This window comes from Bos indicus x Bos taurus, chromosome X (genome assembly GCF_003369695.1).
Source record: "Bos indicus x Bos taurus breed Angus x Brahman F1 hybrid chromosome X, Bos_hybrid_MaternalHap_v2.0, whole genome shotgun sequence".
Classification (NCBI taxonomy): Eukaryota; Metazoa; Chordata; class Mammalia; order Artiodactyla; family Bovidae; genus Bos; species Bos indicus x Bos taurus.
In genome coordinates this window covers 9,488,569-9,513,356 of record NC_040105.1, presented here as the reverse complement: position 1 = coordinate 9,513,356, position 24,788 = coordinate 9,488,569, and the positions used below count along the sequence as shown (strand labels likewise).

Below are 24,788 nucleotides of genomic sequence, written 5' to 3'. Positions count from 1 at the left end.
CTGTTTGGGCTGCTAAGGGAGACAGGGACTAACAAGACCTGTATGGCTCTCAGGGAAATTCCATCCTTAGGCTCATGAGGGGAGACAGCAGGTGAGCTGCCAAATAAGTAAACCATAAATGAGAATGGCTAGGGTGCTGAAAGATACTGGGAAACCAAAAGAGGGAGACACAGGATAGAGTCGATTGAATAGGAAGATGGACCGACTTCAGACTGAGTGGCCAGGACACTCTGGCATTTTCCAGGAGCCTTGAGTAACGAGGCCTGAAGGAAAAGGTGTTTGCAGAAGAGGGGAGAGAGCGCAACGAGTCTGAGGTAGGAAGAAACTTGGAAAATAAAGAGGCTCTTGTGCCAGAAGTGGAGTGGGGTGGGGAGAGTGGCTGCAAAGGCGGCATGGAAGGTAGGCAGGGGCCAGGTGAGGTCAGCCACTGAGGCCGAGCAGAGGACTTGAGAGTTGATTCTCAGGCGTGGGACATGGTGTAGTACCAGCAGGGGCAGGCCCATGATCTGAGTTGTGTTTTTTGAAAGACCTTTCTGGCTGGTCCATAAAAAATGGAGTGAAAGCGGGAAGAGCTGCAGCACGAAGAGCCATGAAGAAGCAGCTGAAGTCAGCCAAGAGAATGATGACTGGGGGCCCTGGTTACCAGTGGCATTGATTAAATCAAAGGAGCCTATTCCAGAATCTTGTTCAAGGCAAGGATGGAGGGGGAGGGGCGAGGGGGAGAGAGAAAGCAAGGAAGACCCCGAGAGGCTTGGCCTGAGTGTCTGCCCTGGTGCAACTGAATAAGATGAGGAAATCCTCTGGATCTTACAAGCAGGGTGTTTTGTTTCTGGAACATGTGAAGCTTATTCCTGCCTTAGGCTCTTCGGATTTTGATCCCCTCTTTGTGGAACGTTTCTTCCCTCAATTATTAGTTAGATCTCATTGGAGAGGCATTTTCACAGAGATTTCTGTCCTGACCACTCTATCGTCATTCTTAGGAAGGGGCAGGATGCAAGTCTGGAGAAACACTGACTTTGTTAGAGAGAGCCAGAATTATTGAAGGGTGACACTAGGCAAAACGCTGGCTGCCCCGCCCACCTCCCCCCTCCTCTTCTTCCTCCTTTTGGCCACCTGAGAAGTCTGACCTTCGATTTCCCCAGCACAGGCCAGGGGGCCAGGGGCTCAGCCTCCACTCATGCAGCCAGCTACTCACTGAATGGGCAGGGCCCCCAGCCGGCACTGAACCAGGGAGGCTGCAGGGCTTCCCTGCAAGGGCCTACCTATTTGAAGCCAAATTTGCCCTTCCAGTAAAAAATGGGCAACTGTGGTCACCTGACCCCTTGCTCGAAGGTAACTTGTGGACAACAGCTCTGAATAACATTTATCTCCCACAGCACCTCGTCTAATACTCTGTAAATAAATTAACAAGCAACACTTTGCACTACTTCACAAATACACTGTTTGTGGAATAGAAGAATCTAAACATTGCAGCCACCAGGCCTCAGACTTATTACAGTATCAGAGAAGTCATTATGGTATCTAAAGAATATCTGAATGGTAATATATCTAGAGGCCAATTGACTGCTGTATAAAACCAATATTCTTTAATCATCCTCTGTCCCAATTTAACTAACATATCCAACTTTTGTTAGATATTTACTCCTCTTTTCATGTTTCTACATTTATCTCTGGCACATTTGGTCCTTCCAAAGACAGGGAGAGTGCTGGGGGATAAGAATAACAAGGAAAATCTGGAACATGGTGAGGAGCAGAAACAGGGAGCAACAGAAGCCAAAAACTCTTAGAAGCAACTGTCCTTAGACTGTCCTCACTCAACCTGCCAGAAGCCACGGATATAAGCAGCATCCGCATAAACAATTTCATTTGCATAGATGGAGAATTGTATTCTCCACTGAGGGACAAAGAGACAGAGAGACAGACAGATTGAGATTTAACTTGCTTTAGAAGACTCACCAAGATAGAAGGACATCCTATCAACTGACAAGTTAAGTTGTCCAACTTTTACAGGGAAAAAAATTAATGAAAATGGAACTTGAACAATAAATTTCCTTCTAATGACAGGCTTTCTTCAGCTAAGGTCTGGCTTAAACTAAGGGATGTGCGATTTAATTATATTCTTCTAACAAAAATAGAAAAATTAACCCTTTCTCTGAGGCTTGTTAAAATTGGAATTATGAGAAATTTAGTTTCTGAGTTTTGTGTATGTGTTTCTTTTAATTGTGGATCATAACTATAGTTCCAACTGTTCTCTTCAAATCAGTATCATTACAAAATCTTTCATGACTTTAAACTATTAAAGCAGAAACAGTAACACAATGAACTCTAATGAAACAAAATGAAACTCTTTTGTGATCTTGATACTTGTCCTGAACTTGTTTAATAACCAAACTGGAAACAATATTGAAAGGGCATAAAAATCATATAAAATAAAGTGGCAGTTTGGCATCTATCCTGGGCCGAAAAGGGTACGAATAATTTCAAGCATAGCGGTAAGAAATTCAAGAAAAATATGCTATCAAAGTCACATTTTATAATCGTGAGATGACAGTTAATGTCTTTTTCCTTTAAACCAAATGAACCTGATTCACGTATGTCATGATGCCGGCTACATTCAAACATGCACTGACATCCAAGGGGGGGACTGATTAGAATTAATACTCCTCCAATAATTTTAGGCTTTGCACTCTGCCAGTTGGTGTCATCTCTCTGCTTTAGGCAGATTTCCCAAAAGGATACAGTGGTTGCCCACTTTCTAATCAAAAAACCATCTTGGTAAATTAAATATGACAAATATGAAGAAGCAGATGGTTCAACTTACTTTTGAAAAATGTCACTGAAGGTTAATGTTACTAATTATCATACATGGACTCATTTCACCTAAATATTGGGGGCACTACCATGCAGCCCTCTCAAAAAAAGTTTATTAACCAACGGAGTATGAGTCACTCCATGTGTCACTTTCCTCTTCTGAGGAATCAGAAGCAAATGTAAATATTTACAGTGAGTTCCCTGCAAGTCTATTTTGCCAGAGCACACCTTTTAGGTAAGTGTTTGAGAAAGTGATGTGGGCCAGCATTATGAGATGTAAAGAATACACCAGAGAACATGTGGTCAAAGCAGAATGAATGCTGCAGCATAAATATTTGGCAGAAAGCTTCAATGTCCATACTGTTTTCACATTTTGTGGCCTTGAGAAACTAGAAAGACACCTTTATATATATGATATCCATAACTGTACCTGTATCTCTATTTCTACATCCCACCCACATCCATACCTTCAGTTCAGTCAGTCGTGTCTGACTCTTTGTGACCCCATGGACCGCAGCACGCCAGGCCTCCCTGTCCATCACCGACTCCCGGAGTCCACCCAAACCCAATCCATTCCTTCAGTTACATATAAATCCACATCTATATAGAACCTACTCAGTCCTGGGACCCAGTCAAAGTACTACATATGGACCAGTGAACCAAGTAGACAGTATGGCAGTTTATCAAGAAAAATAATACAAAAAGAAGCACCATACAACCCAGCGATTTCATTCCTGATACATGCAACCCAATGTTCATAAAAGCAATATTTACAATAGCCAAGATATAAAACGGACCTAAGTGTCCATCACTCAATTAATGTATAAAGACACACACACACACACACACACACACACACACACACATATAAAAACACACAGTGGAATACTATTCAGTCATAAAAAAGGAATGACATTTTATCATTTGCAACAATATAAATGGACTTGGACAGTACGATGCTAAGTGAAATAAGTCAGGGAAGGACAAATACTATATGATGTCATTCATACATGGAATCTAAAAATAAAAGAGAAACTAGTCAATATAACAAAAAGACAATAGACTCATAGATCTACAGAACAAACTAGTGGGGAGAAAAGAGCAAGATGTGGAGAACAGGATTAAGAGGTACAAACTACCATGTATAAAATAAGCGAAAAGGATATACTTTACAACACAGGGAATATAGCCATTATTTCATAATAACTATAAATGGAGTATAACCTTTAAAAATTGTGAATCACTATATTATACACTTGTAACTTATATAACATTGTACAGTAACTATATGTCAATATATATAAATATATAAAACATATTTTTATAAAATATATAAAAAGGACTCCAGAGCCTTAAATAAAGTCTCAAGGGAAATAATGTCAAAGAAGATTAGATGGATGAAAATTGATATATTCCAGATATTGTGAATGAAACACTTATTAATGACATCCACTTGATCATTTAAAATTTATCAGATGCAATCTTTATTAAATGAGTAACTGGACACAAGTTTGTCCATTAATTTTTTGAAAACCTAGCTAGTTTATAATTAAAATGTATCATATCACTACTTTTGCAGGAAAAAAACCAAACACGTAAGGGGCCAAGTTAATGGCTTTTATATCCACAAAGAAAGTTCTGTTCATTCTCCAGCCAGCCCTCTGGGAAGGTATGGGTGGAGACCTACTTGTCTTATACCCCACCACCTCCCTGTTTTCCTGAAAAGCCTCCTAGGACTCATTAATCTACTGGTGTAATTGTCAATAGAGCTTAACTCACTATATGATGCCTTAAACTAGCAGTTGGAGGATATAATTGTTATTGGTCAGTGCCCAACACCGACACCAACAGATGGCTGTTACTTAAATTTGTCAACACACCCAAATAAGCAGGGAATTTCATGCTTCAGAAGTGGCTAGCTGGATGAAGACTTCTTTTGAATCCTGGAAACGCCAACCTACAATATGCTGGAAGCACATGACCTGCCCCAACATTTCAGTCATCTTTACCTCAGCAATTGTGAAACAATATAAAATCTGTGTGCAACATCACCTACCTGAATCTTTATAAAGCAGTATTCTGCCCTGTGTATCTGCCACAGACCAGCATTTTGAGTGAGAATACAAATAAATCCAAACACAGGGGTGAAAACGTCAAAGGCACTGCAACTCTTCCAGGCTCTTCCATGTAATACTTGATGAATAAAACAAATGACTTTTTAACTACATTGGCAGACGAAGGAAGAAGAGGAGGAAGACAGGAAGAGAAAGGAGAGCCAGAGAGCCAGAGGATTACTGCTGACACCCAGTGTCTATCCACAGTATAATTCTTCGCTCTGAGCAGGAGAACAAGAAAGCTACAGCACTCCCTCAGAAAGGTTCGCAATCAACAATACCTCTTAAAAACATTTATTAGGAACTAGATTTTTAATCTGGTTTTGAAATGCAATACTTAACGGAGAAGGGAAGAGATCATGCAAGAGGAAAAGGGGTCACAGGGTGGAGGGCAAAACAAACTGTATTTGTCAATTTGGTCTTGAAAAGGAACCACCATTCTGTCTCGCCATCTTAAAAACTCATTTTAAATGCCCTCATCTCTCAGGTTCAAAACGGAGATTTATCGTACTTTCTCAACCTGAAATTCTAGGATTCCACTGTGTGATTTTAAGTTCTGACAGCCATCAGTCAGTGATGGCAAAACGGGTAAGTCATGACATTTCCAAATCAAGACTATAGCCTAGTTTTATTATCACACACATACAGTGAACCCACTTATAGGTTCACAGAACGGCTACAGGTTCCCCATCTGGCACAGGCAAGTGTGTATAATTTTGTTTAAAAGCTCTGATCTTTAAAAATGTGTCTGGTAGATCTGTAGGGAAATATTTTATTGCCTTGCATTCCCTCAGGGGTGAAAATGCTGTCTTGACAAATGGATTTCCTGAGAAAAAAGCATGTGCAAATTTCTAATCTTCTCAGAGACAGACGTTAGTCAAAAAGCAATGTCAACTTCTGTAATTTTCCCGAAAAGCTAGCTGCTGTTTCTTCTAAAAACAACAACAACAAACACTCTTGCTTTAAAAAGAAAAACAGACCAATGGTTTGGTTATTTTTAAATGGGCCTCTTCAGTTCAATATCTACTTAATTTTTTTCCAGACCAGAAGGCAAGATAGGCCAAGCCTATCTTAAATTAGATTAATCATGTTTTTTAAAAAATTACTTCTTTGGTCAAGAAAACAGAAACTTACATGGACAAAAAGATGATGCAAAGTGGTCTGAGAATGTTTTCCAGTTTTTACCTTTCTATCTCTTGAAGCAACAGAAAGAAATAAAAGAGAATTGATGCTTGAAAAATACAGATTAACAGGGTTGCCAGAAAAAATACAGCACACGCAGTTAAATTTGAATTTCAGATAAACAAGATATCCATTCTTAATTTTTATTTGTGAAATCTAGCAGATCTATTGCTGCTGTTGCTAAGTCGCATCAGTCGTGTCCGACTCTGTGTGACCCCATAGATGGAAGCCCACCAGGCTCCCCCGTCCCTGGGATTCTCCAGGCAAGAACACTCGAGTGGGTTGCCATTTCCTTCTCCAATGCATGAAAGTGAAAAGTGAAAGTGAAGTCGCTCAGTCGTGTCCGACTCTTAGTGGCCCCATGGACTGTAGCCTAGCAGGCTCCTCCATCCATGGGATTTTCCAGGCAAGAGTACTGGAGTGGGGTGCTATCGCCTTCTCCAAGCAGATCTACTAGTGATTCTTTATTTCTCCTCAAAAACTAGGGAAACCAAGGCACAGACTGACTGACAGAGAAGATAGCTTCAAATTGAATTTGTAGTCTCTGCCTTCAGACCAATGGTGCATCCTGTTCACCTCTTAGCCATGAAGCTTATTAACTTTAAAAATGGAGTTAAGTGTATATATCAAGTTGGAATCAAAAATATTTTAAATCTTTACCTGTATGTATACTTAAGATTACATTGAATGGTTTTATCTCCAGGACATGGGAAGTAGAAAGAAAATAACACAGACACATAGACATGAGTTCAAAATTGATAGAAAGAGGAAGGAAGGGAGTATGTCCAAGATGGCCACCAGTAGTCACATGTGGCTCCTCAGGTTTTGATTAATTAAAGTAAAACAAAACAAAAACTTGAGTTGCCCAGCTCTATTGATTTTCAGCACTCAATATCCACATGTGGCGGTCAGAGAAAGCTTCATCCGACAGGGCTGGCCTAGAGGCTCCTAAGACCCTGCCTGGCACACAGTTATGCCATTCTGGGTCACTGCTATATAAAGCAGTGCTCAGGATGCACCAAGCTTCAAGGAAATCCTCATCTCAGTCAGAAGTTTTGTTTCTGTGGTTCTCTACTAGGCTACCCACTCCAGTATTCTTGGGCTTCCCTGTGGCTCAGCTGGTAAAGAATCCGCCTGCAATGCAGGAGACCTGGGTTTGATCCCTGGGTTGGGAAGATACCCTGGAGAAGGGAAAGGTGACCCACGCCAGAATTCTGGCCTGAACTGTGTAATCCATAGGTTGCAAAGAGTCTGACAGGACTGAGTGACTCTCACTTCACTTCACTTCCTGTGCTCCTGCTCTACCCCAATGCTCCTTATCCCTGAGGAACTCATCTAGGAGGCTCAAGCTAGATTTCAAGCACCTGGCAGAGTGATGCCAAAGAACACAGGGCCCTGGTGCAGAGGATTACTGCTTCCCAGGAAGCTCTCCACCAGCTAGCAAGTCTCTTTTCATATTTGTTCCTCACTTTCCTCATTTCTGAAAATGAGGACCAGACAACAGATGAGTTCTAAAGACTCTTGTGGCTTTAAAATGCTGTGATTCTAAGTAAGCAGAACAGCAAGACTACAGTGCCAGGGAACATGAGCAAATTTAGGTACTAATTAGAAAGATCCTTTCTTGATTTGCTTCCAGTCATCACAGAACCTGTATGAGTTCTGCAAGGATGGTTCATTATATCATCATATTGTGGACTTGTGTTTCATAGGTATCTATAGTAGCTACTACTGTGCAGGATGTCACTCCTGAAGAAGTATCTTTCTCTCTCTCAACAATGTCAGGACTCTGACTGTATTATTCTCCTATCCCCATCCTCATTTCAATGATGTGAATAAAGAGGTGGGTTTGATTAGAAGCAAGATATCATTCTCTTTTGAGAATTTTCTGTACTGAAGGGAATGGAAACTTTTCTCTTAAGAAGCATTCTGTGAGAAGTTTATGATGCTAAGCACCAGAGGGTCTCACTTGAAGATAAGGGATTTGGACTGAGCATCTGTTTAGGCCTTCTTTTCCAAAGGACTACAGATTCTATGAGGTACTGATACTTCTTTCCCATGCTGATCTGGAAAACTTTGACCCACAGTAAAGTCTTTGAGACATAATAAGGAATGAATTTAATAGAAGATTTCCACCAACACTCTTTTGATTACATTTTAAATCATGTCTTGAGCCATGGCATTGAAATTTTAAATGAGTAAGAAGGCAGCAAAGAAGAGAGAATTTTCAAAACATATAGAAGACTTTGTTCTTGCCCCCTCAAAACTTAACGTAATTTGGAGTGATTCAAACTGCAGATGCAAAAAAAGATGATAAATACCACAGGCAATAGACCTCAGCATTGGCTTCATCACTCCCAAGCAATATAGTTGTGAGCAAAGTATTGCAATTTCAGGGGTACCAATTTCCAGGCTTCTCTGAAATGAGGAGGTTCCAAGTGTGACTCCTAAGGATTCATTCCCATCCACCATTTTGCAATTCTAGGGTGATGTACAAAAGGCTCTTAAAGTTGACATATTTGTTGCAATATCTAAGTATGTCAGACATTCTAGAGAGCATAAATGATGCAGAATAAACCCTGCATCATTTATGTTGGAATCATTCTTGTTGGAAGTTAAGGAATTAACAGCAGAAATGATCATCTCACAAACAAAATTTGGTATAAACTGGAGCTTTGGAGAAACCTATACAAAGGTAAAAAGGGATCATGACCAAGTAAAGAGAAAAACTTCATCTCTTGAATAGTTATAAATTACTTACTTCATATTTCATGGAACTGTCCTTTCTTTTCTCTTTTTAAAGTTCACACTCTCCCTTTCATGCCATTGATAAGTTCTCTCCTCAGAGTGAAAAAATAAAACAGCCATGGGCCTGGGTTTGGGTAACCAACTGTTGTTTCCCTACATAACTTTATTACTCTATCACAAAGCTGAAGTTTAATATTGTAGCCTGGTACTTAAGTTAACTGCACTAGAAAACTCCAGCAAGACTGAAAACTACAGCCATCAAAGCTAGTAAACTATCAGACTCCATTTTCAATTTGACTTCTGTAGTAACAATTCCATTAACTCCTCTGATGGAGTGAGATAACCTGGGGTTCAGTCTTGGCATGGTCATGCTCAGTTGCTACAGGACACCAAATGATGAACTCTCCTTGGTGGCCATCAATTTCACTGTTGAAAATACTACTTCTGAGGTGGGGGGGTTTGGTGAGCAGACATTTCTAGACTCTAGAGCACGAGTCCCTAACCTCCAGACTGTGGACCAATAAGATTAGAAATAAAGTGTACAATGAATGTAATTTACTTTAATCCTGAAACCATCTCTCCCACCCAGGTCTGTAGAAAAGCTGTCTTCCATGAAACTGGTCCCTGGTGCCAAAAAGGTTGGGGACCAATGCTCTAGAGGTAACATAAAGCTAGGAAGGAGAGAAGAGTCACAAGGTAACTGAGGTGACCAATAGGTGGTTACACCACTGATGGGCACAAACACTGGCTGTCAGACATATTCAACAAATCTACTGGATGCATGAGGAAGAAGGGAAGAGGAGAAAAAGGAGGGCAAGTACTTAGTGAGCTTAGGGACTGTTTTATATCACATAGTACTGTTCACCTAGCCTACAGAGTCATGAATTATAAGAAAAAAACAGAAGTTTCTGAAACGAGACAAGTACATCAATTAGAGGCACATTATTAATATAATTTGTGTTAAATCTCAAACAAGAGGGATTTTCAACAAGATGTTACTCCATGATTAATTCATTTTAATTATGTTTTTCTTATTTACCTGATTTAAACTTGTCTCTTCAATCATGACACCTTATTAAAAAGCTATCTTCATAGATATAACTTTCCTTCCACAAGCTTCCTGCCTCTGAGTGAGGCTCATTTCACTTTCTAATCAATAAGCTTCATGCTCCTTTGTGCATCTTTTCGTTGACTGTTTTCACATTATTTAATCTGCCTTAGAATTTCCTAGAGGCTTAGATTTAATGCCATAAAATAGAAATGAACAGCCTTTAATCACCATGTTTGCCTGAAATGGTATTAACCTATGTTTAATGTACCTGAGCCCCCAGGGATGTTCATGGTATTTGAAACAGCAAAAAAATATTTATCAAGATTTCATTTGCAGATTTTGTTACTAAAATGCTTGCTGATATCATTAGACATTCCTCTCACATTGAGACAAAGGAAAGATGGTTTCCCTGTTGTTTTGTGAGTCTTAACCTGTAATTAAAAGAATAGCACACCCCATGAACGTATCAGTTCAGTTCAGTTCAGTCGCTCAGTCGTGTCCGACTCTTTGCGACCCCATGAATCGCAGCACGCCAGGCCTCCCTGTCTATCACCAATCTCCTGGAGTTCACTCAAACTCACGCCCATCGAGTCAGTGATGCCATCCAGCCATCTCATCCTCTGTCGTCCCCTTCTCCTCCTGCCCCCAATCCCTCCCAGCATCAGAGTCTTTTCCAATGAGTCAACTCTTCACATGAGGTGGCCAAAGTACTGGAGTTTCAGCTTTAGCATCATTCCTTCCAAAGAACACCCAGGACTGATCTCCTTTAGAATGGACTGGTTGGATCTCCTTGCAGTCCAAGGGAGTCTCAGGAGTCTTCTCCAACACCACAGTTCAAAGGCATCAATTCTTCAGCGCTCAGCTTTCTTCACAGTCCAACTCTCACATCCGTACATGACCACTGGAAAAACCATAGCCTTGACTAGATGGACCTTTGTTGGCAAAGTAATGCCTCTGCTTTTGAATATGCTATCTAGGTTGGTCATAACTTTCCTTTCAAGGAGTAAGCGTCTTTTAACGTATAGTTAAAACTAAATACAGTAAGGAGAAATAGCCTTCAATAAAATTAAAAAGCTTTCCTTTACGTCTTGCTTGCCAATAAGGGTATGTTTTGATTCATTCCTAGTGTAAGTGCTGAATGTTAAGGAAATGTTTTTCTCCTGAAATGGGGAATTAGCACAAAACCCAAATTGTCCATGATGACCTTTAGGGAATGCCTCTCCAATAAGAACAGCTATAGCTCTTCATTATAACTTCCTTTTCTGACGACCATTTCTCACCATGGCCACTTACTACTCTTGATGAAATGCCTTTGGCCTTTGAGCTGAATCTCTTTCTTTGATTCTCCACTGCAGGCCCCTTTGTAGACTCTTGACATATTAGGTATACATACAAAAATGGCAGAGGCATTTTCATGCGAAGATGATGAGTTGGTTACAGGTAAAACATGGCCATCATCAACTCAATGGACATGAGTTTGATAGTGAAGGACAGGGAAGCTTGGTGTGCTGCAGTCCATGGGGTCAGATACGACCTTGCAACTGAACACCACCACCAACAGGTAAAACAAACACAAAGCAGGTAATTCCCTCAGGTTCATTTTATTTCCTCAAAGCAAACTGAACAGGTGAAGGGGGTACCTACTGATCAAGCCTCAGCCAGCCCCAAGAGGGTTAGGTAGACCCCAGAATAATTTGAGAAGCCCGTCTATCAAACATAAGGCAGGGCCCCCAAAATTAGAAAAAGCCACCCACCCCCAGCTCAATCCATCCACACAGGGTCATTCTTGGCTGCTCATCACTTTCCCTCCTTTCAGTCAGAGTGAACCATGTAGTCTATATTTGGGTGCCAACTCTCCCCAGCTTTTCTCCCTCTCATACTTCTCATAGGAATGGGCTGTAGCTTTGTACTTCATTTGAGAGGGTTATTCAATTTGATGGCGATTTCAGCTGTGTGGATCCTCTTCCAGATGTTATAAGATCTAAGGCTGAAAACCTGGCTTCAGTGTGGAGGAATTTGTTTCCAATCATGAGGTAAATACCAGTGTTCTTCACATGGTTTTCTAAGGAACGTATGATGCCAGTGAACCTGTAAGGCAAGACGTTTAACAAACAGCATCAAGAGGGGAGTGTCCTCAAAGCTCATCCGAAAGCAAAGGGTCCTACATATATGTGTTTACCTGTTCACTTTCTCAGTTTCTGAGAGAACAGTCAATGAACTAGTCTGAAAGGCCTTGGTTTACACATTAAGAGAAAACTAGGGAGAAAAACCAGGCACCATTTTAAACTCCCTGTACAGCTCTTCCAAACAGTCCCTCTTTCTCTTTGGACTACTTTTCTTGTAGGTAAATGTTTGTATTTTTAATCTACCGTTTGGCTCAATGCCAACCAAGATTACTCTTAGAAATTCTTTGGTTCTCCTTCTTTTTCATTGTTGTTAATACAGGTTAATATGTTCTCCTTAAAATTTACCAAAGGCACTGTGGGAAAAATATTTTTGAAATATGTACTTTTAAAATTCATTCTACTTCTCTGTAAGACTCAGCATGTAAAGGGCAAAACGGTGTTGGTATTCTTTTCCACTAGGGCATACTTTTATTCAAAATTCAAGTTAATTTAAATACTGACCTCAGGACAATTAGACAAGTAATTGAAGAACTGACTGAGGTCCTTGGTATCACAAAATAAGGTCTGTATTCTTAAAATCAGGCAGCAGGTCTGAAAGTGAACTGGCCTCTCTACTCCAAGTTGTAAGGCTGCATCGTATAGACTAATGGAAGACATAGAATGTCTCAGTATGTACTTTAACCTAACTAGCCTTATTGTCTCCTCTGATCACATTGAAATTTTGCACAGAATACCATTATGTTTGATTTCATTGATAACCAATAAGCTGTTAGCTGACTTGCCAAGGCAACATCCTTGGACTTTGAGCCCCATCTTTCTGCTCTTGGATGCTTCAGTACCTATTTATGCAAGACTGGTCACAGGAAGGACTCTGAAACCATGGCTTGCGATCAGAAAACTTATCATGAGAAACAGGATATATCCATTCAAACTCCTGGAATAGACCTGGGGCAGGGCGGGGAACATAGGCCATCAAAAAGTCTACCTAATATAACCCCTGAAACCTATGCAATCCGGCCACCTATCAGCTAAATAGCCTGGAAGAAGCAGTAGAACATTTTCCAAACTAGATTTAGAGGAATACTGGTGGATAATAGAAGTGATGATCTAATAAATAAATTTTCAGGGAGCCGTGGATTATAGCTCCCTCTTGGAGAGTTGTACTACACAGGAAAAATTCTGCCATGTCCTTTGGCAAATCTGCTTTATTTTTGTTTACCCTTGCATTTTCTACATTGATCTGACCAAGTAACCCCGTTTTCCTATAACATCCTTTGAAACTAATATTCCAGTTTAGGCAACACTCCTCTAGTGAAGATGAGCAGAGTGGACAGTTCCAGTACCCCTCTCTGTGAGACTCAATAAAGCTCCTGATCTCTGAACACCACTCCCACGCCCACACCAACGCCAGCTTGTTTCTCTCCAGATCCAGGGCTGTAGCAGATGGTTACTGAGATATTCTCTAGCCCTCTCAGCCCATTATTTATACTTTATATTAATGATGGTGGTGCCCTGAATATTAGTGTTGGGTCAAATTCTACAATACTGTAAAGATACTATTTCTCTGTGTGGCAGTCAATATTACATTGGGGTGGAGCCTCAAGGGATTATCATGAGCAATCTTCTGTGCCACTTTATGTCCAACAGATAAAATGGGGACAGCTGAGCCAGAAGAATATACACAGTCGGAAATCGCTCTACTTCTGGTTCTGCCATTTACTTGGGAGACTTTAGACCAATCATTTACCTCCCTTTAATTCCATGTCTTCACCTGGAATTTAAGAGGGTCGAAGAGGAATTTAAGAGGGTTCCCTTAGGGGCTAATAGTCGATGATGTGGGGCCCAGTGGGCTTCTTAAGTAAAGATAAGAATGTGTGGTGGTTGTGTCTCTGCTTTTACAACCTGACATTGACTCTATTGATTATTTCATGTCCGGGCCTTGATTAGAAATGTGGTTTCTAATTACAATGGTGTTCCAAAGAGGACACTGGAGCACCATTTTTGGCATCATTAATATTTCTTCATTCATCAATCTAGTGGCCATTTATTAAAAGGCAATATATGCCATGCATTGTGCTGGAGGACACAAGCCTGAGAAAGACAAACCACTGCCACCCAGAAGCACAGAGCTTAATGGAAAATACAGACAAATAATAAAATCTGTTCTATAACAATGTGATAAGGGTTTTGTTTCACATCAGGGTTTCTTAACTTCAGCACTACCGACATTTGGGACCTTTTTTTGACTCTGTTGGTGGCTGCCCTGAACACTGTAGAATGTTTACCCACATCCCTAGCTTTTATCCACTAGATGCCAGTAGCACCCCAACCACACCAATGTGACAACAAAAATACCTCCAGATGCTTCCAAGTATATCCTGGGGAGGAAGTGGAAAAATCATCTTAATTTGAGAAACACTGATTTCAACACATTCTTTTATTGTTTGAGAATTTTCTATCTATGTGCTATGTCCTTGATGAGTCTGACAATAAAATTTTAAGCCTAGCAACTTGTCCCATTTTTTGGTATAAGTTCAATTTTCTTAATATTATGTGCACAAGTTCAAGGTGCTATCCTATTCACTGAGAGTTTTTTAAATATTATCATTAGTATGACACAATTCGTCACTCTCAAAGGTTTAAAATCTTGTTCTGAAGTGCAGAATACAAGCAATACAAGTCAGGTGAGAAAATTTCAGAAGGGGTTATAAACAAATGAGTTAGGAGCAGATCATTCATCTAATTAATATTTCCTATGACGGGAATGGCACTGTGCAGGGCTCTGAGGAGAAGGCAGTGAGCAAGAAAGATCTTTGTGACCCGGATGAACCCTTTGATTCCGTGTTTCACGCACAGCGGAAGCCTAAAGCATCTCACGGTGGACGGTGCCTCTGATGCAGGGAAGGGGGAGGGGGCAGGGGGCGCTAGAGGAGCGCTAGGGAGTGCCATAACTTTAAAACCAGATGAAGACGAATCAGGCCTCACATCCCCCAGGGATCAATCCCAAGAGCATTTAAGCAACACCAGCACAAAATGTGGCTTTTGTTAGGTGAACAATGATTTGGGGTGGGGAGGGGGTGGAGGGTGGGGGAGGCTAGCCTCCACTGTGTGGGTTTGGTGAGAAAAGTACCCAGCCTCCCTGGGTCTTGGCTTTTCAAGTGCATAGTCCACACTGGGTCCTCGAGACTAAAGCCTTCAACAGTCCCTTCCAAACCTCCCCCACTCACAAATCCTCCCAGCTTCACCAGTCCCTGCTGGGCTGGTCCTTCAGATCTCTCTCCTCTATTTGTGAGTCAGCCCCTCTTCCTTATACCCCTGGTTAGGTGTGAGCTACTTGACTCAGTACCTGTGATTACAGGAAAAGAGTGGAAGTGTTAGTCACTCAGTCATGTTTGACTCTTTGCAACACCATGAACTGTAGCTCTTCAGGCTCCTCTGTCCATGGGATTCCCCAGGCAAGAATACCAGAGTGGGTTTCCATTCCCTTCTCTTCTCCAGGGGATCTTCCTGACCCAGGGATCGAACCTGGGTCTCCCATATTGCAGGCAGATTCTTTACCACCTGAGCCACCAGGGAAGCTCACAGGAAACAGGAGCCCTTCTCTATTCCCCCAAGTGCCTCTTGTAGAATTTCTTGCATCCTTTAAATGGAACCAATCAGGAATCTGTATGTTCTGCTCTCAGGAATTTTCTTGCATCACCGCAGCTTTGCCAAGGGGGTGCAAAGTGCCAGGCTCCCTGCCAGCCTTCTTGCTTCTGTCCTAACCACATCTGTTTGGATCCTCTTGCCCTTTAGTTCTTTGGTCTCTGGTCCTTCTCTGAAAGCCTTCAGAACTGGTCCTCTCCCCAGGAGCTCTGTTTGCAGGCTGCCTCCCTTTCAGCTTGGTTCCCTAACTCATTCAAATTCAGACTCAGTATGTAAGAGCACCGCTGGGTGCCAGGCCAAGGGCAAAGACCTTCTTAAGGATGATTTTATCTAGTCCCCTGGTATAGTTACTCCATTTTGCAGACATTCCTCCTAAAAACCATCTGCCCAGAGGCAACCTCTGGATTTCTGTATCAAAAGTACATTTGCAACCTGAAAAATTTCTTATTTTGTAACTTGGATACAATTTTTTCCAAAATAAGCATGTAACTGAGTAGAAGATGAGATGGTTGGATGGCATCACCGACTCAATGGACGTGAACTCGAGCAAACTCTGGTAGACAGTAAAGGACAGGGAAGCCTGGCGTGCTGCAGTCCATGGGGTCACAAAGAGTTGGACATGACTGAGTGACTGAACAACAACCAACTGAATAGGGCAGTCTCATGAGTGTGTGACAATATTCTTCTAAATTCCTTAATAATTTTTATTCAATGTTGAGCAAGCTTAGCCTGTCTGAGAGCTAGAACCTCAAAGGAAATGTATTTCCTGGCTGTCACTTTCATGGTTCCTACATCAAGGGAGAGAAGGCATTCCAGCTCTCTCTCAGTTGGCTTCTGGAGAGGGTCAAAGGTTTTCAAGTCTAAACACGGGAGAAGTCATGTGTCCTGTGGCTTTCCACACGGGTGGTGGAGACCTCTAGTGACATTGGCTAATTCTGAGACCCCAGTTTTGCAGCCCATAGGCATGTCCTTCATTGCTTTCACTCCAGTTGGTCATCGCAGATGATGGACAGGTCACGGAATCCCATAACCACATGCTGTTGGGATGGGGTCCATGAAGTTCAGTTAGAACAGGCACCTCTTGGGCTGAGGACCCCACGGGACACACTGAGAGCCAGCTGGTAAGGCAGTGGGGACTTTAGAGGCAAAAGTCCCCAGACTCACCCATGGAGTTCATCTTGGCTCCTTTCCTAGATATGCATCAGTGTTTTTCGGAATCATCCTGAATAGATTGCTTTACCTCTCTGTCGCCCTGTCATCTCAACTGTAAATTGGAGATAGCATGAGCTCTCTGTTTCCCTGTGGTGTTCTGATAATTAGATAATGTCCCCCAAACACTCTGAGCTCTTCACAAAAGGCTGCTCTGTAAACACAAGATATCACAGTTGCTTTGACGGTTCAGTCTAGGAAATAAATCAAGCACAGACATCCCTAGCTTCCAGTGCCATGGACTCTGTTTGTTGGCTTTAACGAGACAGGCCAGGTTGGACCCTCAAAGAAATAATTGCAGCACCATTCGGTGCCCGTGGGATTTTGGACACCTTTCTTCAACAGACCAGATGCTTGGTTTAGTTCTAGCAAAATACTCCACACAACGACAACTCAACTGCTCATCCAAATTAGTGGAAACATTCTGGAATATAGGCCCTGTTTATTTCCCCTACTTTCTATTGTTACAGAGCTGCACACATGCTAACTAAAAGTATTAAGATAATAAAATTTAAATTTCAATGGAAAATAAAGGAAAACTAGTTTGAATCCCTGTACGCGATTTTTTTCCAGTTTCCTGTTTTATAACTAACTGTAATCATCAATCAAACCTGTCTTTCTGAAAATTCAGAACTTACCTTTTGCAACATATCTGCTATTTACTTTGATATTTTACTAGAAAATATTCCATATAATTACATGGAATATTTAAGACTTTTAAGAAACTCACCAGAAAAGTATTGCTTGGAAAAACCTAACTGGTACCTTAAATAAGAAGTTAAACAGATAAACCAAAAAAAAAAAAAAAACGGTAAACATACTTTTATAGGTTAAAAATAACCTGTTGTTATTATTGGAAGAATCTTCCAAAAATCAAAATTGCTTTCCCTATCAAGGCAAAAAGAGGAGTTGCTCCCTGTGCCATGGACTCTCAATAGAAGCTACTACTTTTGATACCAATTGTCCCCAAAGGTTTTGCATCCCTTCCTCTAAATCTTTGCCCTTGTTCCCATTCTCTCGTGCTGAGATCAGATGCACAGTTTTGGGCACGGGAACAACAACGAGCTACATGTCATGCCATGATGAGTCCCCAGTAATCACCAGCTTGTTGCTGAAGCACAGTGCCACTGGGTGATGCCTGCTAGGGCATGGCTCTTCTTTATGAGAACCCATATTTCTGTGCCAAGTGTGCTTTAGTCCATTCTAAGTCTTAGCAACTCTGCTGCTGACAAACTGCATTGCTCCCAATCTAATTTTTTGAACAAATCTTTTGCAAGATATGTACACATGTGTATATATGTATATACGGATGTATATACATATGTATGTGTATATACCAATTAATAATACTGATATATATATATGACTACATAATAGGCATATTATATATATCACAAATTGTCGCATGTATTTGAATGCTAACTAAAAGAAATGTTCAGTTGTATAGAGTGATAAAAGAAAATAGCCCCAGAGATCTAAAGAGCAGTATTTTTAATATAAAATTGTGAGTTATATGAACAGTCTATTAGAAACAACGGACTCACATGATCCACGTGCCCACTAACTGCATCTCAGCTCCCTGAGGACAAATACAATACCTAATTTAATTAAAAATCTATCCTTCTATTTTTAATGCTGCTTGTAAAAGAGCTCGACACCCAGACAGGAGATTTACGAGACAAGAGTTAAGTTTCCAGTCGCAAAATTCATCAATAACTTGCAGAGAACACACACTGCCAAGAGACACTGCTTGCTTCAGAGAGTTTTTACCAGAAAGCCAACACATGGAACAATGATTTACAAAAGCGGGCCTTAAATTTCATTAGGCAGATGACATGTTCTAACTGAGAACTTCACCCTCTCATCAAGATTCTCCCCATAGGGATGACAGTAAGAACATAAGCTTTTAGAAAGGAACCTAAGGGGAATGTTTCATTTCTCAGGCTTTTTGTAGCACTGAAAGCCCTTTCTTGTTAGATTTTGGGAAAACAAACAGAACCAGTACTTCAAAACACCAAATGAATGTTCAAGATGAGATTTTACCGGAAAGAAAATAGAGACAGTAAAGGGTGTGTGTATGCCATCAGTTTCTGGGATCAGAACTTTTCTTTACATGAGGAGTGCCTGAGAACAGTCTGCTTCGGAGCCAGAAGTCCCGGACAGCTCTGAGTACTTGGGGATGAGAAAACTCATCCTCGTGTATAAAAGTAACTTCTCTCAGCAGCGAGGAGAAATCTCTCCCTTTCTTCTCCTGACCCACTGGCCAACAAAACCCGAGGAACCTATCATTTCAAAGAAAGTGAAACATAACCCCGTTTCCCCAGGCAATCTCCCCTCGGCCCACACGTGCCTCCTCCACACAGCACACACTGCACGCTTTACCTTTAAATTCCCAGATTCTGTCACCGGTCCTTCCTACTCTATCCAGCAGGAATGCAAGATGATGCGTGCTCTTCACCCCCAAGTGGCATTTGACTCCACTGCATGCAATCACTCAATGCAGTATGGATGAACGGGCCAAGTTCAGGTTCACTGCCCTACGAGGCTTTATTCCTCACAGCACATGACCAGGGAGCAAGCGCGCGCTGCTGCTGGGGTTGCTCCGCTCCCGTGGAAACTAATGGAAAAAGCATGTTGCCAAAAGCTCTCTACAAGCTCGCTCTCCTCACCCTTGCTGTGACAATGTTAAAGCTGCCGCCTTGAGAAAAAACAAAAGCGAAAGGGACAAACTGCCTCCCCAGAGGAGCTTTCTCTTCCAGCAAAACGTGATCCATGCCACGCTCAGGGACAACAGGTGAAGCCACGGAGGAAGCCTTGAACTTTATGGCCCGGAAAAGCCTGGGCAAAGCTGGCTGGGTCCCTGAGTGGTGCAGGCATCGGGCGTCCTAACCGAGCCTGTTAGCAACTTGCCTGGGGTGTGCAGGGGGCCAGCAAATAAACCTCCGATAAACAATAGAGAACACGGTCGACAGCTTAACCTTGCTCCTGCCTTCAGAGATGCCAGACTGTTGTGTTTGCTCAGGACTCTCCTTTTACCAACATTCAATTTGAATGAGCCAGTGCAAAATGCGCTGCTCATCCGCTCTGAGAACAGGATGCGTTTATGTGAAACACGAGGAGAATGCCTAATGGCCAGGCATCCTCTGCATTCCCAGGAGCTTGTATTACAGGCTAGCTTACATTTCACTGCCTGCCTGAACCCCTGCCAGCACCCGCTGCACTTCTGCGAGCATCATGACTTCAAGCCAACTTCCCATCCACACACACACACACACACACGCACACCTGAAACATTGTGATGCCTCCTGCTAAGAGAAGCACCTTTTGCAAGCTCCCATCTGCACCAGGTGACACGCCGGGTGACGGTGATGAGGAGCAAGCTGACTCTGCCAGGCTTCTCTTTTCTCTTTCAATCAGCAACTTTCAAGTCTGGGAAAGAAGAGTGCCAGATGCATTGTGGTGTGTCAGCTGTAGGCTGAGAAGTAACTGCTCCGTGGGTCTGCATTAGAAACGGACTCACGAAAATGGGGCTGCTATAGCTTTAATTCATCTTGGATGTATAACATTAAATACAAGCTTAAGAACAACCCACTGTTCAAAAAACGTGTGATGTTACGTGACACAGTAAGTGTGCCTTGCAGGCTACTGCTAAGGTCCCATCTGATTACAATGACCTGTGACCAGCTGTGAGGGAAAGCAGGTCTCTGAGTACATTTCATTGTACATTTTCTCCTCATGTGGAGCTCTGAGTTGATTGAGTTTCAAAGAAAATATTGTTACAGTGCTTATTTTTCTTCCTTAAAATTGCCCCAACTGTCTAGTGTGGTCTGGTAATTAGTTGCATGGCCGAGTTTCAGGTAGAATCTTGGTGTGGCCTGGCAGTGAGCAACTTTCCTTAAGCTTCTTCCACAGCCTCTTCTGACTGTGGGTCAAATGCACTTGGATGGAGCAGAGAGAGTGGATGAGATTTACGTTCATGGAGTAGACGAATGACTGAGGCTATATGTATGCCTAGCAAGCACCCCATTGGAAGGAAGTACCTGGGAACCTAGTCAAAAGTATTTCCTTGGGAAAAACAGCATGTTGTCACGGAGGTCTGAGGAATTCTGCTCAAAACTATATCCAGGGCTTATGCAGAGCTCTAAGAAGTCACAGTAACCACACTCACAAGAGAATAAGGTAAAAAACAAATTACAATTTCTAAATTATACTTCATCATCCCATAAATAATGTATGACAAAGGAAATGTCTTTCATTTATGAGACCAGAGTTTTCTCATCCCCTGACTGAGCTTGATACAACTCTCCTCCACCTTTTCTTCTGGATTTAGGTCCTGAGAGAGAGCATGCCTTACTACTAATGTTTTGAATTCTGAGTGCACAGAATGACATTTTTTAAAAACAGAAAGAAAAAATAAATCTAGTAAAAATCACTCTGAGCACTGCTAGGTAACGTAACTCCTATGAGCTCCTCCTTGAAACTGTAGCCAATTTGTCCCACATGGACTAAGGAATTGAGTGTAAGAGAGTGAGTGTGTGTGCGAGCATGCACTGATAGCATGGGAATAAATATCAAGTTATGTAAATCTCATCCTAGAATCAATGGAAAATTGAGGGATTTTACAAACGGTTGATCAATCAACAAGTTAAAATGAACTCTAGCAGATTCTTAGACTTAACAACAGAGGCCAGTACATCAATTCAATCTCTAATCCTAGTACAGTCATTTGAAGCCATTAGTGCAAGACTGGGAAGCACGAGTGGTGATGGGAAGGAGAAACAGACCCATACGTTGGCATTGGTGATTACGAAAGAAATTCTTCTTAGGCAAATGTTCCACCCAGCTCTCAAACAAGCTATTTACAATTATTAGTACTCACAGATAGCCTGGACAATTGGAAGATGCCTTCCAGCATTTGAGGGAATATGGAAATAGCTGGTATAAAATGGTGACTGTATCAGTTCAAAAATTCCTATTAGAAGATGCTCAAGATGGATGGATTCATTTATCCATTCATCTCTTCAAACAAGCATGTCCAGAATACCTCCCATGGGCCATGCTCCATGCTGCCTGCTGGGGGAATGGATAATATATGCATACCTCTTGACCACAGAGACTCATGGTCTTCATACTCAGATGCTTTTCCTCATTTCCCAAAGAATACTTCTGTCAGTCCCAAAAACTGACAAGGCAGGATTCTACAGGTGGGATTTCAGACTCCTGAGGAATGTCCCTGGGTTTCTAAACACCTGACCCCACTCTTCCCACACACCTTGGGAGACAGAAGGATAGAAAGCACCAAGGATCGTTGGCCCCTGAAGTGCCAGCAGGAACTACAAATGACTGGCTGTCTCCCATGACCTTTACCTTCTGGTATCAGCTTGGGGTTTTGTTAGATTATACAAGAGGCCTTGCAGATGTAACTAAAGCTATTCATCAGCTGATGTAAAAATGAGATTATCCTGGAATATTTGAGCAGACCCACTGTTCTCACATGAGCCCCTAAAGGCAGGAAAGGGAGGTGGTAGGGTAAGTCACAGCCCCTGAAGCCTGAGAAGGACTCAGTGTGTCACTGCTGGCTTGAAGACGAAGAGAGCACATGGAAGGGAAATGGAGACCTCAGTTCTACAACTGCCAGGAACCGTACTCTGCCAACAAGCGGGGAGCTGGGAGGAGTGCCCAGCCTCTAGGAGTTGACAGCCGCAGCCCCAATACCCTGATTTTAGCCTCGTAAGACCCTAAGAAAGGATCCAGACATGGGCTTGTTGGACAGCTGATTTACAAAAATTGTAAGACGGACAACAGGGGCTGTTTAACTCACTAACGTAGTTGCAATTTGTTGCAAAGCCAAGAGATAACTAATAAAGCAGGGATGCCCATGGCCAACGTTAGTGATCATCCATAAACTCACCATCCAGTTTTGCAGACAGTTTCCATTCATTTGGCTCATTCATGGGGAGGGTGACCCTTACCAGGGCCACAGATGTCACTGGATGGACATACTAAGCCTAGAAAGACACTAGGTCCAGGACTGGGACACCCAGAGGATAAGAAAACGGAGCACCAGGAGGGGAGGCATATTACAATTAAGTGCCAGACACTGTGTTAGGTCCTGGGGTTCAGATGCAAGGAAGCCAAAGTCCTTGTCTTGCGGGGGGTTACAATAGAATGGAGGAGACATGGCAACTAACTAGAAGGCAAAGCACAACTAAGCGAGATTCCAGGAACAGAGAGTAAAGCCATTCTTTCCATCTGGAGGTGGGGGTGGGTGCTCCTTTGGAGCCACCAGGAGTGTGACTACCTGAAGTGCCAGCTGTGCGTGCACCCTCCCCCAAGAAAAATTATCTGTTACCAGCTATCAAAAAACTCAGTATTTTATATAAAAACGGGCTCCAATTCTGCACTTGCATACCCTATCTGGCTACCCTCACCCTGGTCTCGTCCCTCTTGGATCCCGACTTCATTTAAAATATTCATATTTTGTTCATCTTGGATGTTTTGCAGTTTTTTTTTTTAAGATATTGTGTTAAGATACTGTTTAGCTCCATTGTGGAATTTTGGGGCAGTCTTTTATAGTTTGCTCCCCAGGAGACGCCTCATTTGCCTTACCCTGGGGTGAACCAGGGAGCGAGGGGCCAGGCAGGGCGGGAGTTAGGGCGGGAGTTAGTCCAAGCTCAACATGGGTAATTCTGGCAGGGATCATCAGAAAAGCTGTTTGCATTTGAACTTAGGCTTTCTCATTTGGGGATTAGAGGACATTCTCTCTAGCTTCATCCTAAGCTTAAAATTCAGAGCCTAAGATTGTATAGATAATGTTGCATCTTTAGGCAGCTGGACTCCAAATGCTAACAACGCTTCCTTGCCTGCATACAGATGTATCAATGCTCAGCTTTAAGTCTGTTCAAAGTGTTTATCTACTTTACTGTTAAATTAGAGTAATTTCACTCCAGAAATCTCCAGAGCTCCCACTCTGGACACTGAGCTCATCAATAAAGAAAGATGAACAGAATTTAAGGCTTTGGTGAAATTCAAGGAGAGCTAAGTCAGAGTTGGGGTTTTTTCTGTATTCTTCGTCTAATGAGGTCAAACTCCGTCTGCAACTCCACGCAGGTGGTGACGCAGCTTGAGGGAACCGTTGGCTGACCTGTGTGATGCAGGTTACCAGTGATCACAGACCCTCTGTTCCTCCTTTGAAAGACGGTCACCTTTGTGGGTTTCGACTTCTGTTCTAATAAAAGGAACGCTGGTATCCAAAATGGTGCTCAAAGGGAACGCTGAGCTTCCCAGTGGCTGACTTCATATTTAATTGGATCATTTTTAGAATGAGGAGGATTCTTTTCCCCGCAAGTTCTAAAAATAGCAGGAGACCACACAGTTTTGGCTTTGGATTATTGACAGAACAATTTGTCCCATTGGCTTTTTGGCTTTGTTTAGTTGGGAGATAATATTATTCTATTGTCAGATTGATGCTGGTTCTTGTAGCTGTGAGTGGGCTTAACACAAAAGGCGTTCTCTGGGCCAATTTAAATCAGCAGGTAGAAATTGTTACACATCTGAATCAAAATAGAGGAGAAAAGTATATGGCACTTGCTTTGATAAACTCCCACCATTTATTATCTGGGACTGAGGTTTTGAAAAGCAAACAGTTTGTAGAGTTTAAGCAATCAGCATCTGATTATTACTTAATGACTGAACTCTCTTAAAGGCTCCATAATAATTAAAATGCAAAAAGGCAACAAAATGTCATCTGAGAGTTTGAATTTTTAAACACCCAGGTTAAAGCATGGGAAATGTAATAGTCTCTCTGAAAAATGAATAATTTCTTTTTCACTAAGTAATCAGTTAGAATTCTAATAGTTCAACAGAACACACAGAGCAAAGTGGGTACATGAACCAGCCCCGAGA

General features: G+C 42.0%; 1 protein-coding gene across 4 annotated transcripts in view; it reads right to left on the bottom strand.

Annotated features, from left to right (window-relative positions):
- The window catches only part of FRMPD4 (FERM and PDZ domain containing 4), a 531,872-nt gene that overhangs the window by 283,315 nt on the left and 223,769 nt on the right, over positions 1 to 24,788 (bottom strand). The window contains exon 1 of one of the 4 annotated variants that reach the window (XM_027533897.1): positions 19,266 to 19,856. The exons of the other annotated variants lie outside the window; for them this stretch is intronic. The gene's annotated coding sequence lies outside the window, so the exon portion shown is untranslated. Of the gene's footprint in view, positions 1 to 19,265; positions 19,857 to 24,788 lie in introns of those variants that run through there. 4 annotated transcript variants of the gene reach the window in all.